Raw genomic sequence first — 15,504 nt, forward strand, 5'->3', positions numbered from 1 at the left:
TACTTGTGAGTTCAGCATAATTGATGAAGATTGTACAGCTTGGATTAACATTCTTTCCGCAGCGTTATGTAGCGGTTCGAAGGAAGAGAGTGATCAGTTGTTAACGCACATATTTGGCGGGAATGCTTTGCCCCAATGGCAGCCAGGCGGCGTTGGCCGGAAGCTTAATGATACCCCTCCGCCGCGAAGCATTTCTATGTGTAATACAAATGGGCGAAGTAGTTCTGAGATAGTTTTCCTTACTGAACTAGTTCAACAGGACTATGTGGTTCATTTTAAACGTTAGATTACCAGTAAATAAAAGTACTTAGAAGAACACTTAAACTAACAAAGTAGAAAACAAAATTTTACAACTGCATTGCCTCCGAAAAGTCAATAACCTTTAGAAACAAACCACTGTGCATCTTAGTACAATTTCTTACATGCACTCTTAAACCAACAAAATAGAAACGAAAGTTTCCTACAGAAACTGAATTAAATGCACTCCATCTTCAGGCCACAAGTGGTCCATCGGGACCATCCGACGGCCGTGTCATCCTCAGGGGGGGGGGGGGGGGGATGCGGATAGGAGGGGCATGTGCTCAGCACACCGCTCTCCCGGTCGTTATGATGGTTTTCTTAGACCGGAGCCGCTACTATTCGGACGAGTAGCTCCTCAATTGGCAACACAAGGCTGAGTGCACCCCGGAAAATGGCAACAGCGCATGGCGGCCTACATGGTCACCCATCCAAGTTCCGGCCACGCCCGACAGCGTTTAACTTCGGTGATCTGACGGGAACCGGTGTACCCACTACGGCAAGGCCGTTGCCACAAAAACTGTATTACCTTTAGGAAAAAACCAACGTGCATAATTCTGAATTTTTTCACATGCAATCCTTTTGTCAGAATGGGTTCAAAAATGGTTCAAATGGCTCTGAGCACTATGGGACATAACATCTGAGGTCATCAGTACCCTAGAACTTAGAACTACTTCAACCTAAATAACCTAAGGACATGAAACACATCCATGCCCGAGGCAGGATTCGAACCTGCGGCCGTAGCAGTCACGCAGTTCCGGACTGAATCGCCTAGAACCGCTCGGTCACCGCGGTCGGCCTGTCAGAATGGGCTGCGCGCTTCAGTTTTAACCGAGGCATTTATTTAGGTACGTGATAAGCTGGAAACATTGAAGATTAAAGTACTATCATTGACAAGAAGAGCGTTAATATGCTTCCTACTTCTTATCTGATAAGGTCTGCAAAAACGAAAAATTCGTACTTATTTAATACATTGAGAAGAAAAACCGCAGCACTAAAAATAGTTAATGTATGGCAATGAAATTCCTCGAATACGTTTGTATAGGTAATATATTTAAGTGATTAATATTGCAAGATCACAGGTTAATCCAAGCGCGAGATAAGGCTTTGGAAATGTGAAATGCTTGTTCATTAACAACCGACGTAACCGCCAGAATGTTGAATGCAAGCATGCAAAAGTGAATGCATTGTGATTTACAGGTGCCGAATAGTTTGTGGGGTGTAGTTCCATGCCTGTTGCACTTGGTCAATCAATACACAGACATTTAATGCTGTTTGCGGATGACACTAGAGTTTTCGTACGATGACGCCCCATATGTGGTCGATTGGGGATACATCTGGTGATCGAGCAGGCCAAGGTAACAACGACATGTGGGCGAGCGTTATCCTGTTGGAAAACACCCACTAGAATGCCCTTAATGAATGGCAGCACAACAGGTCGAATCACCAGACTGACGTACAGATTTGCAATCAGGGTGCGTGGGATAACAACGAGAGCGCTCCTGTTGTCATACGATATCGCACCCCAGACCGTAACTTCAGGTGTAGGTCGAGTTTGCCTATCACGCAGAGACATTGGTTGAGGCCTTCAACTGGCTTCCTTCTACCAACAAACGGCCGTCGTCGTCACCTAAGCAGAAACAGATTTTATCAGAAAACACAACAAACCTCCATCCTGCCCGCCAGTATTCTCTCGCTTGACACAACCGAAGTCGTAGTTGATAGGTGGTCTGGAGTCAGTGTAATGCACGCTACAGGGATTCTGGCTCAGAGCTGTCATTGAAATAACGCACTTGTAACGGTTCGCTGTGTCACGGAGGGCCAGCTGCTGCTGAAATTGCTGCTTCAGACGCAGTGCGATGCGCCAGAGCCATACGCCGTACACAGTGGTCTTCCCTCTCGGTAATGCCACGTGGTTGTCCGGAGCTCTTTCATGTGACCTCCGCTACAAGCAAATACGTACAGTGGTTAGATACCTGTCATGTCTTTGTGCAGTATCTCGGAGGGAACGTACACCGTCTCGTAGTCTTATTACACGACACCGAAGTCAGTGAGATGTTAATAATTCCGCTTTTGTAGCCTTGAAAGCACTCTTGATGTACATCAACACATCACATCTAAACTCAAAGGTAACTAACACTCAAGAGCGGTATAGCGTGCATTTCGAGCAGATCTGTTTGGTATCCTCATAGAGGATATACGGCTGGCGTGAAATTTGAATAAACATCTTCTTTCTGATGCAGGGACACATCTACCAACTTACTCACAACTCCTCGGCGTTGCGACTTTTCTCAGTCAGTGTAGTTCACAAACATTAATTCTTCAGAAGGGAAAGAAATATTTAGATGGAGATATTGAACCCGAACTTAACTAAGTGAGCTAATTGAACGCTTTCGTTCTTCCGATGGGACGCAGTTCAGAAACTTCACCGTTGGGAGTTCGAAACTACGGACGCTTAGGCCCTGGGAGTCAAGTGTATCCAGTATTAAACGAGGGGAAAGAAGCTGGTTAATGGGCATCCAAACTTGCAAGAGGTACAGGAAGACGGGAAGCTAGGAGTAAATGAACATTTTCTCTCTCTCTCTCTCTCTCTCTCTCTCTCTCTCTCTCGCTCTCTTTTCTTTTGAATCTTCAGTCATCGGAGTAGTTTCATGCGACCCTCCACGAATTCTTCCTGTGGTAAGTTCTTCATCTCAGAGTAGCACTTACACCCTACTTTCTCAATTATTTGATGGACGTATTCCAATCTCTGTCTTCCTCTACAGTTTTTACCCTCTACAGCTCCCTCTGGTAAATGGAAGTCATTCCCTCATGTCTTGACGGATGTCCTACCATCCTGTCCTCCTTGTAAGTGTTTTCCATGTTGTCCTTTCTCTCCGATCCTGCGTAGAACATCCTCGTTCCTTATCTTATTAGTCCACCTAATTTTCCATATTCGTCTCTTGTTTTTCCCACAATCCCATGTTTCACTACCATTTGATACTGTGCTCCAAACTTACATTATGAGAAATTTCTTTCTCGAAATGAGGCCTATATGGGAACGCCCTTTTCGCTAGTGTTAATGTGCTTTTGATGTCCTCCTTGATCCGTCCGTCATTGGTTATTTTCCTGCGTAGGTAGCAGAATTCCTTAACTTCATCTATATCGTGACAATCAATCCTGATTTTAAGTTCCTCGCTGTTCCCATTTCTGCTGCTTCTCATTACCTTCGTATTTCGTACATTAACTCGTAATCCGTATTGTGTGCTCATTAGACTGTTCATTCCATTCAGCACATCATGCAATTATTTTTCACTTTCACTGAGGACAGCGATGTCATCAGCGAATCGCATCATTGATATCCTTTTGAATAACGACTTCAGCTGCAAATACAATTTCGTACCTATTGCTTTTGACATCTGATAAAGCAGCCAATAAAAATTTTTAATGAAGAGACAGACTTTTAGACAATTTAACGCGTATTTTGTGTTGTAAATGAACTGGGTAACACGAGGGACAGTTTTCATTGTCATGGAATCTGGCAGTGTTCGCTGAGCAGCATTGGGTTCCCGTATGGGCGGTTTTATATTTTTACTATTGACATGAATTGTTAATTATAATGTACTGTTTTAGGGTAGGCTAACCCATGAGGCCACTTTTGAAATGACTTATCAAAATGACTATTTTCACACAGTCATAACGAATGTAATTTGAACAGTTAACAGATTTATGTGGAACAGGGATTTTACTGAAATATAATGACTGCTTTTTATTTTGGTGGTGAGGGATTTGATGTAGTGGACATTACCTGACTCGAGGTGTGTTTTTTAGTGCCTCTTGGCAAATGATGGAAGACGTCGAGTACTCTGACACCTGAATGACGCAGCGTGTGCAGTTTGCATTTCGTAGCGGAGGCAGTTGTGCGGTGGTTTGGGGGTAGTCTTCCTGGCGTGAGGTGGCCAACGTATTCACATTATCGTGAAGATTAACTAGGACGCTTATCTGAATATTCTCGGTTACCAGTGTTGCCTTTTCTTCTAAATCATCGTGAGTATTCTGTGGCCACTTCTATCTTCCAAGGCCTACAATACACGTTTTCACATATCTGCACGCATACCTTTTTGGTTTCACGGACACAGCGATCCTGTTCCACCTCGAACGACCATCCGATCTTAAACCCATAAAAATGTCTGTGGCTATTTCGAACAGTGGGTGAAATGAAGCAATCAAAATTCCCATAGCTCTAACGACCAGTCAGTGTGTGCAGATGCATATAACATGCCTGAAGAACATAGAGGCGGCATTGCACTGTATTAGCGTAGTGTCTACTGGGGGTGATTACTCTTCTGTCCAGTGTGATTACGTATTTACTGTATCATCCTTGGTGGTTGGGTTTTGACATTTCTGTGAAAATAAACAATGTAATTTGATTTTATAGTGTATATGATAGGGAACTTTGAGATGTAGCACATTATTATGGAAGGCCACGTAATTTTTGTTGAATGCTACATTGCACTTCACGTCAGTATTTTTCAACATATGAATCTGAAGCTGGTATCTTTCCCCGTTGATATTTGTCAACGCCTGTAAGCAGCTGAAGGTCTGGATTTCATTGTAATTTCAGTGTTTTTCAACAGTCATAAAGCCTCTATAAACAAAAATCGGAACTTTATACGAATCACTCAATGATAGAAATACGCTCCTTGGTTACCGAGCCATTCGAGAACTGGTGTGTGAATGCCCACATCGTTGGAAAATCTCCCTCTCCCCCCCCCCCCCCCCCCCGCCGGATCTGGCTGTTTTTTCAGCTTGTGGGAAACATGAAAATTACATAATGCTCGGTGTGCGCTACTCAGTGATCATCAGTACGTTTGTGCTGCTTTCGTTAAATTGTTGGCACCATTTGACTACTGCTGGACGCTACATTGCTCGTGGTTCACATAACCCAGCGTTTCATGCTGAATCTTTGCGAAAATTTAAATGCTTAGCCTACAGGAATCTTACTTTCCCGCCGGCCCGAGTGGCCGAGGGTTCTAGGCGCTACAGTCTGGAACCTTGCGACCGCTGGAATCCTGCCTCGGGCATGGATGTGTGTGATGTCCTCAGGTTAGTTAGGTTTAAGTAGTTCTAAGGGACTGATGACCTCAGAAGTTAAGTTCCATAGTGTTCAGAGCCATTTGAACCATTTTCTTACTGTCCCGTTGAATTCAATATGTTTCCAGTTGTCGCGCCATTTCAGTCGGAACCTGTACTGCAGCTGTTATACGTACCGCAGAAGAAAATACATGTTCCGGATATTATGCAGACACTGTTCATCTCACTTGTGCCACTCATGTTGTGCAATGGTGGAACGACACATGTAACTTGCTTTCTGAAGTCCCCATGTGTACGCATATGATCGAATATTCGATGAACTATTAATTATATTTAAATCTTTCAATGAGTAATCCTGCCAGTGCCCTTTTGAAACCATTTGTAGCTAAACGCAAGGCCTTCTAGATACAGGTGGTGATGCTCAACAAGAGCACCTAATTTCCGGCCGCAGTTGGAGAAAGAAGCTGACCACCTTAGCTGGCCAGAAATGCCGCTGACCTGTTGGAGGATTGGAAGCGGGCCCCAATTCCACCCACGAGAGTTTCATTACGGGTCCGTGGAGGGCGCTGGAGTGAGCGGTGCGGCGGCTACTGGAGAGGCAACTCCGCCCTCTGGAGGACACTCGGCCGCCGGCCGCTTCGTTAACTGCAGCTTATCGGATCTCGCGGTCCACACACTAATAAGCCGCTGGCGCTGCCGCGGCACCGCGTCCCAGATATCCGCTTCCAACTGCTGTCACACTGAAGGAGCCTCTACCTACATCTAATGGTGTACTCATTTACTGCACGATGAAAGGTGACGAGACACTAGAGTCTCCCGTCTAACACCCTTTTATATAACCTGCAACGTAAACTTTGCCCTCTCTGTCGTTGACCACACATAATATTTTAACACGTTTTCATTGGATCGCTTCCTTGCCGATCTGTTCGGCAATTGTGGATGTGGACGTGAAAAAGTTTGCCAATGCCTGAGATGTAGGCTGTCCTGCAGCAATGTTAGTTCCCTCTTTTATAAAGAAGAAATACAAATTTAAATTCACTCAGTGGATTTCGCAGTGAGTAACATTTGAAGCGGGAACTGTAGAGAGTTACTGCTGCTTGCTACAGCGAATGACAGGAACTGAAATACATCCAGAAAATAATGGAGGAACTACCCATAATGGGAGTTTCACTCTGCAGCGGAGTGTGCGCTGATATGAACAGACAGATTAAAACTGTGTGCCGGACCAAGACTCGAACTCGGGACCACTCCGCTGTAGAGTGAAAATCTCTTTCTGGAAACGTCCCCCAGGCTGGGGCTAAGCCCTATCTGTGCAATATCCTTTCTTTCAGGAGTGCTAGTACTGCAAGGTTCGCAGGAGAGCTTCTGTAAAGTTTATAAAAGTAAGAGACGAGGAACTGGCAAAGTAAAACTGTGAATACGGGGCGTGAGTTGTGCTTGGGTCGCTCAGATGGTAGAGCACTTGCCCACGAAAGGCAAAGGTCCCGAGTTCGAGTCTCGGTCCGGCACACAGTCTTAATCTGTCACGAAGTTTCAATGGAGGACTAGCTTGCAAGTCTACGTTGTGGTGAAAAGGATGGTGCAGGGGATCAACTCATGGCGGGCCGCGTAAAACCAGTCGGAAGACCAATGACTCAAAAAACGTTATTTGAGATAATCACACAGTTATTCTGACATTATGGTCTGCTAGTCCAATCGTTCCACGATGCACTTTTTGTTTCAGAATTTCACGCATTTCTGGTGTAATGGTAGAGATTTGCATGTTAACTTTATGTGCTTCATACAACATACAAATAATTGAGTATGGCATCCAATGATCCTACGCCATTGACGGTTGATGAAGTCAATTTTAAAAGAGTAATTTTTTTTCGTCGTCAGTTTTCTGACTTGTTTAATGCGGTCCGCCACGAATTCTTCTCCCGTGCTAACCTCTTAATCTCATAGTAGCACTTGCAACCTACTCCTCAATTATTTGCTGGATGTATTTCAGTGTCTGTCTTCCTGTACAGTTTTTGTCCTCTACAGCTCCCTGTAGTATCATGGAAGTCATTCCCTCTTGTCTTAACAGATGTCCTACCACACCCCCCTTCTCCTTATCAATTTTTCCACATGTCCCTTTCCGATTCCGCGCAGAACCTTATCAGTCCACTTAATTTTCAAGATTCGTCTGTAGCACCGCATCTCATATGCTTCGATTCTCTTCTGTTCCGGTTTCCCCACAGTCGCCGTATCACTACCATACAATGCTGTGCTCCAGACGTACATTCTAAGAAATGTCTTCCTCAAATTAAAGCCGATATTTGTTATTAGTAGATTTTTCTTGGACAGGATTGCCCTGTTTGCCATTGCCAGTTTGCTTTTGATGTTCTCCTTGCCCCGTCCGTCACTCTTTATTTTCCTGCCTAGGTTGCAGAATTCCTTAATTTCATTTACTTCGTGACCATAAATCCTGATGTTAAGTTTCTCGCTGTTCTCATTTCTGCTACGTCTCATTACTTTCACCTTTCTTCCAATTACTCTCAATCCTTATTCTGTACTCATTAGACTGCTCATGTAATTCAGTAGATGATGTAATTCTTCTTCACAATCACTCAGGTTAGCAATGTCATCAGCGAATCTATCAATCATATCTTTTCACCTTGATTTTTAATTCCACTCCTGAACCATTCTTTGATTTCCATCATTGCTTCTTCGATGTACAGATTAAACAGTAGACGGGAAAGATTACATCCCTGTCTTACACAATGTTTACTCGGAGCACTTTGTTCTTGGTCGTCCACTCTTATTATTCCCTCTTGGCTCTTGTACATATAGTATATCACCCGGCTTCCCCTATAGTTTACACCTCTTTTTCTCAGAATTTCAACGATCTTGCCCCATTTGACATTGTCAAATGCTTTTTCCAGATCGACAAATGCTATGAAAGTGTCTTGATTTTTCTTTAGTCCTACTCCCATTATCAACCGCGATATCAGGATTCCTCTCTCTCGTGCCTTTACCTTACCTAAAGTCAAACTGATCGACATATACCACATCCTCGATTATCTTTTCCGTTCTTGTATATATTATTCTTGTCACCAACTTGGATGCAAGAGCTGTTCAGATGATTGTCAGCTCTTCCAGTCTTCTAATTTGTGTGGATGTTATTTTGCCGAAAGGCAGATGGTTTGTCGTCAGCGTCATACATTCTACACACCACTTCTGTTACCCGTGCTTTCTTCACAGTTACCTTCTTCTGTGACGACCCTTTTTAGAGATGTCCATTGCTCTTCAACTATACCGCCTACTAAGCCATGACTTAGTGCTTTATCTATAGCCTTATAGAACTTCAAGTTTATCTTGTCATCCCTTAGTACTTCCAGAATCACCCGACCTTTTCCAAGTATACCTCCTCCTCTTGTGATTCTTGAACAAAGTATTCGCTATTACTAGCTGAAACGTGTTACAGAACTCAGTTAATCTTCCTCCTCTCTCGTTCCCTGTCCCAAGCCCATATTCTCCTGTAGCCTTTTCTTTTACTCCTTCCTCTACAACTGCATGACTGTTAGATTTTCATCCCCATTTACATACTGTTCTACCCTTTCAATATCCTCACACACTTTCTCTATCTCTTCACCTTCATCTTGCGACGTGGGCATGTGTACCTGAATTATCGTTGCCGGTGTTGGTTTGCTGTGGATTCTGGTAAGAACAACCTTGTCACTGAACTGTTCGCCGTAACAGACTATCTGTCCCACCTTCTGCTGCTGTTGATATTCAAGTGACCAGAAATGCTTGTCTTCTTTCCACTTCACTTCACTAACCCCTACTATATATAGATCATTCCTTTGCGTATCCCTTTTCAGATTTTCTAGTTTCCTACTACGTTCAAGCTTCTGATATTCCACTTCCCGACTCGTAGAACGTTATCCTTTCGTTGATTATTCAATCTTTTTCTCATGGCAACGTCCCCCTTGGCAATTCCGTCCCGGAGATTCGAATTGAGGACTATTCCGGAATCTTTTACCAATGGAGAGGTCATCTTGACGCTTCTTCAGTTACAGGTAACATGCCTTGTAGATACACGTTAAGTGTCTTTAATGTAGTGGCTTCCACTGCTTTCTGCATCCTTATGCCATTGATCATTGCTGAATCTTCCGCCTTTATGGGAAGTTTCCCACCCCTAGGAACAGAGTGTGCTCTGAACCTCTGTTCGCTCTCCCGCCCTCTTTGACAGGGCCTTGACAGAATGAGGGTGGCTTCTTATGCCGTAAATCTCCAGCCTTCAATGCCGATTGTTAATCAAAATTTAAGCAGCGGCGGGACTCGAACACGGGACCGAAGACGGTTTAATTATGAATCAAAGACTCTACCCGAGACCACGCGTGCAAACTTTTTTATCGAGCAGAACAGAATGGGTTTGCATTAAGGCAAGGATTGCAATGGCAAATATACCTTTGGCGTACGTGACGTAGTGTTAAGTAGAGAGATGTTTAGAGCGTCATAGTCCTGGTAGCTCCATATCGATCTGAAACGATTACATTAAGGAAATAGATACAGGGAACTGCTGACAGTATTCCGAGACAAAGATATTAAGGCAAATATTTGCCGCAAAGGAAACAACAAGTCACAGGAATGGAGGATATTACAAAAACATAGGAACGGGCAGACCTATACTCGCAAGCTGACCTTGGCCGAAGGACGAAAAAGGAGCCTGATGCGGACAGGACACCTTATTAGAATGAAACTATCAATGTCGTTCTTGCGATATGTGAAGGGGATGAAGGGGACCCAGGAAAGTCACGGAAAACGTGGCAGGATGAATTAACGTGGATACGGAGACGACGGAACTGAGAAAAAGAGAATGCACTACGAAATCCAGGAACAGAAATGATAGGTGGGCGAATGTAAAGAACGCATATGGTCGTTCTGGCCAGAGCGACAATTAAGAATAGAAGAATGAGAGAAAGAAGTCGGACTCTGTGTACAGAATCTAAGTTGGTTCAAATGGCTCTGAGCACTATGGACTTAACATCTATGTTCATCAGTGCCCTAGAACTTAGAACTACTTAAACCTAACATCACACAACACCCAGCCATCACGAGGCAGAGAAAATCCCTGACCCCGGCGGGAATCGAACCCGGGAACCCGGGTGTGGAAAGCGAGAACGCTACCGCACGACCACGAGATGCGGGCAAAATCTAAGTGTCGGTGTAATGGTTGCCTTGGCCTCACCAACGTGGATGTGAATCGGCGTAGGGAAGTCTATGATCTACGACCTCCACATCACAGTGGTAGCACTGCTTGGGCTCCAGAATAACTCGACACTCGGCAAAGAACGAATATCTGAGTAGGGTTGAGATACATCGACCGGTTAAAATCGGTACCGCTGTTTCAGCTGAATAACCGGTATTTTTCGTTGTTTGTTCTCTGTTGTAACAGGGTTTTAATTTTGCGCTAATAACTGGATAAGAAAACTGGTTATCAATTTTCCATAGCAGCAGTGTTAAAAGTTTTGGTTTTTGATTAAAGCTTTGTTTAAAAACATGCCATGTTCATTTATAAAATTTCCATTGTTTTGAAATATTAGGTTACTATACAAATTTGGAAGCAATCAGCAGTGATTTAATAAAAACGCATATGGTTACAAACTAGCAACAAACATATGACATCGGAACAGTATTGAGAAACAAAGTGTACCTAGTGCCGTGTGGCGTGGCTTGTTAGACGGTACGCGCGTACGTAGAGTTAAAAGACTTGTTCTATCTGGTCTATATGGCAGTTTCTCGCTATCGTTCTTGGACACCAGTTATACCGCAGTATGCAACCGTCCCTAGTATGGAAGTGTTTCACGCAGTAGTGAAGTGCAGTGCTTCTCTTTCTTTAAAAGATTCAGAGTAGGAGAAGGCAAAACATCGGTAACGCACCATGGAAGTATAGACAGTTTTAATTGAAGACTCTAAGAATTTATTGACGTGGTATAAACACAGGCCAGCTGAAATGCGTAGTTTAAGAGCAGGGCAACAGAGCGGACGCGTCCGTGTTTTCCGTGCACGGAGACCAAATATCGCTATGCTTACATTTTGACGGCCATTGCTTAAGAGTCGACTTACTGTCTACGACACATGGCGAACCGTTACCGTTTATCTACACTCCGATTTACTTTCTGCAACGATTATGCCCGACCCAGAGCACTCCAGGTGGAGCGTTTACTGCGAGAGGAAGTGAAGATCCCGGAGACCGATATTATCGGAATACATTTGTCGATCATGAGCAGCACGGTCTACGTTAAAATCATTAACGACGCGGCGTGCGAACGCATCCCACGTCAGACCAAATAGGCGCTCCGCTTATGTCATGCTAATGCAATGTGGGGGCGGTATTTGTCGACCGCACGGGCTTACATATGCGTACGATACGCATTTTCGAATTGCCATTAGAAATTCCGGCAGAGGAAGTCGTCGCGGCCCTCCCACCATACGACACAGTCCACGGCCATACTGCGGAGAAGTGGGCACAGTTTCGGACGTATCCTGTCCTAAACGGCGTCCGACAGGTCACCATTGATCTCCAAAGCCGTGTCCCGTCCTACTTACAGATCGGCGGATTCCGTGCAATAATTATAAAACACGGCCAACCTCGGACCTATTCCGGGTGCGGCAAAGAAGGCCACCTTAGATCCGAATGCCTACAACGGCGTATTACGCAGCTTCCAGCTGCCGAAGGACCAACCTCGTCGCAACCTACGGTGCTACTCGTGACCTACGCCGCTGCTCTTGCTTCTCCTACCGCTTCGCAACGCCGCCCGGATGCCACAAACGAGCCCGACCATACCCCCACAGAGAGCGCCTCCGACGACCCGCCGTCTCAGCCGGACGCAGCCGTCGACCCGTACGACGTCCCCGAATCCGCTATTGCCGACGAAGGTGGTTCGATGAACCCTCTCCCTGGCACTTAAATGTCATTAGCAAAGTATCCATCCGCTATTGCCGACGAAGGTGGTTCGATGAACCCTCTGCCTGGCACTTAAATGTCATTTGCAAAGTATCCATGTAGACGTAGCCGAGCGTGGAGACATCCACCGGTGTGCCTGCGACCGTCGCCTCGACGCCCCATGCGGACGCTGAACTATTTAATGGACGTAGCACAACCGAAACTGCACCACGTACCACTACTACTTCTTCTGCAGACAATATGAACGAGACACCGGCTGTCGAGGCGCAAGACCCGTTACGGGACCCTGCGTCCTAGGGGCCGATCCACTAATAATACTCTCCCCAAAATTCCCTGCGGGCGGTTGGGCGGGATAACGTTCCACTACGACGCCCAAACCCTTGCGCTGACGGCAGAGTGGACCAGCCTCGAGCAGTCCGCCACCAGCCTACCGGATAACACCCATCAGCACCAAAAACATCCGTTCCAGGTTTAAAATCCCGCCTTACGCAGAAGATGTTCTGGGCTTCTGATATTCATTTCGCTCTTATGCAGGAATTTCACTTGGCTGGTCTGCCATATATCAATTGCTTTACCGCCATGGAATGGCCATCTCCTTCAGCGACTGAAGTCGCCTTCCTTCCATCAGCTCGGGGCATGGAACTCACTGCAAAGGGAACACGCATCATTAACGTCTACGCTCCTTCAGCCACCGACCAACGACAGAGCGGGTCCAATTTTATTCACAGGAAATCGCCCCCCCCCCTCTTTTTAGGGCGATACGACAACTGAGTTTAACGGTGTTCTGCACCCCAAAGATCGGGACCCAGACTATACTACATGCCAAGAAGTCCAACATGGAGACCGTTCTGGCCATACCTTCCATACCAGTCATTCCGCAAGCCGTCTAGACAGGATATATGCCTCACAGACTCTTAGATCTGCGATACGGGGCGCTGAAAGCTGGCCACTGGCCTTTTCTGACGATTGCGCTTACATTTGCGCTGTCCTCCTTCCGCCGAAAATCCATGGAAACAAAATACCTCTCTCCTGCATGATCTGACTTGTAGCCAACAAGTAACTGAGACATGGACATCCTGCGAACGATGCCTTCCCCGCTACCACTTGACATTGACATGGTGGATGGACTGCAGCAAACCAGCGATTCGAAGGACACTGATGAGATACGCAAAAGACTTGGCCTACAGGCATCGCAACGCTGTTGACTTCTGCTAAGCTGTTCTCAGAGAACTGGAACTCAGCTGCCAATTCCAGACCACCAGGCTGCAAAGAACTAAGGCGCTGGAAATTGATAAGGGCCGTGATACCGACGCGGCGCCACGATAATGCCCAGTTGGAAATTCCGCCCATACATCGTCGTCGGCAGATCATAAACACCCTGACCACGCCTCATGGCCCGCAGGTGACCGAGCAGAATGACATCGTCCACGCATTCGTCGAACACTACCGTCGTACTTACACGGAAGGAGATGCTTTTACTGAAGCACATGACTCCATTTTGAATTACGTCACGTGCACCTTCCCCACACGGAGGCGGATACTATGACAGCGCAAGTCTACAACGCAATCGACAAGGACGCAGTCAACACATCACCAGGCATTGACTGCTTACCGATTGAGTTTTACCGTACCTTCCGCGATCTCTTGGCAACACGGTGGACGACTGTGTAACTGATGACATCTGACCAAGCAATACAACCCGCCTTTATTGAGGGTATTATCATTACGGTCGACAAACCAGCCCGAGGTTCATGAGTTATAGACCGCTCACCCTACTCAATGCCGATTACAAGATTTTCGCCCGCTTACTGGCATTGCTTGTCCGAACAAAATCCTGGGGGACAGGTTAACATACAGGAAAATTCCGCGACTTAATTGCGATGGCGGCGGACTGCAGACTCCGTGCAGCGGTCGTCGCTATAGATTTCGATAGCGCGTTCGGCAAAGTGCGTCATCTTTCTCCCCGAGTAGGCATCCTCGCTCCGTTCATCGACGTCCTCCACCGTGTTTACAACAGCGCCAGTTCACGTGTCCAAGTCATCTGCCATTCCGTACGGCAAGAGTGCTCCCTCTCTACCCTCCTGTATGTCACTGCCCTTGAGCCCCTCACTGGGGGCTTGACAACCAAGCTCTTTGGCCTCACCCTTCGCCAAAACGCTTCTCGCTGTCGGGCATAAGCTGATGACCTCCTCCCCCTCCTCGTTCGCTCCGGCCCTGAGATTCGAGCAGTCCTCGAATTGATCACAAGTAATGCGGCTGCCGCTGTCAGTGCCATGACTGTCGTCAAATCTTCCGCGATGTATATTGGACGAGACCTCCAGGAAGGTGAAGTGGCACCTTTCCCGCTTCTGCGGGCGTTCCGGCACCAGGGCATTCCCTTTGCACCCACGATCTCAAGCACAGTGACAACGAAATCCGTCGCCTGTACACGTAATCCGCAACGAGGTCAGCCAGAACCTGCGCCGCCAGGACACACTTCAACGCGTTGAGTTTCTTATCTTTATGTGGAATCAAAATTGTTCCACATCGCCCAAGTTCTCCCTCTGCTGAGGGCGCAACCTTCAGGCGGCCTTTGACTATTATCTCACGGCTTGTTCTATGTTGGAAGTCCGTTGTGAGGTACTTACCTTGTACTCACGGCATGGTGGCCTCTAGGTCGTCAATGTCTGTATGCGAGTTGCGGCCTTATATACCACGAGAAGACAGTGGACCAGACGGGGCACATCTCTAACACGCAACTTGCTTTAGATCCTCCTGCCTGCTTCCACCTCAACACCGTTGTCTGTCTGCCACATCATTAGTCTCACATTTCGACGTTTTTCGTCGACTACAGTTGAACACATATCAGTCTCCCAAATAGCGCCCGACCAGGGCTAAGGATTATTACAGGCATCTGTTGCGTCGTTTTCCCCGGAATGTGACGGAGACCAAACATCCCTCCATCCAGTGACCCATAGTGTGAACAACCACCCACATTATTTGCTAACTATCTTCGAGGAGTCTTTGTTATACCTCCCCCTAGTTTTGGGATGCCTAGAGCTGAGGACACCCCTGATGAAGAGTTAATTGAAATTTAACATAATCGTCCGAAACAACCATTGTGGAACGAAGAGGACGCTGAAGTACTGACGAATGATGAGATGCATTTGAAGTTCACTAAGGATACAAATTCTGTGCAGTAGGAAGTTCAGTTGAAGACG

At 46.2% G+C, this 15,504-nt stretch overlaps 1 protein-coding gene and 1 pseudogene across 2 annotated transcripts in view; one reads left to right on the plus strand and one right to left on the minus strand.

Annotated features, from left to right (window-relative positions):
• Positions 1-15,504, plus strand: part of LOC126336196 (EGFR adapter protein-like) — a 1,052,725-nt gene that overhangs the window by 966,307 nt on the left and 70,914 nt on the right. The gene's annotated exons all lie outside the window — the stretch shown is intronic.
• On the minus strand, positions 693-810 carry LOC126289110 (5S ribosomal RNA; annotated as a pseudogene).

Source organism: Schistocerca gregaria, chromosome 1 (assembly GCF_023897955.1).
Source record: "Schistocerca gregaria isolate iqSchGreg1 chromosome 1, iqSchGreg1.2, whole genome shotgun sequence".
NCBI lineage: Eukaryota > Metazoa > Arthropoda > Insecta > Orthoptera > Acrididae > Schistocerca > Schistocerca gregaria.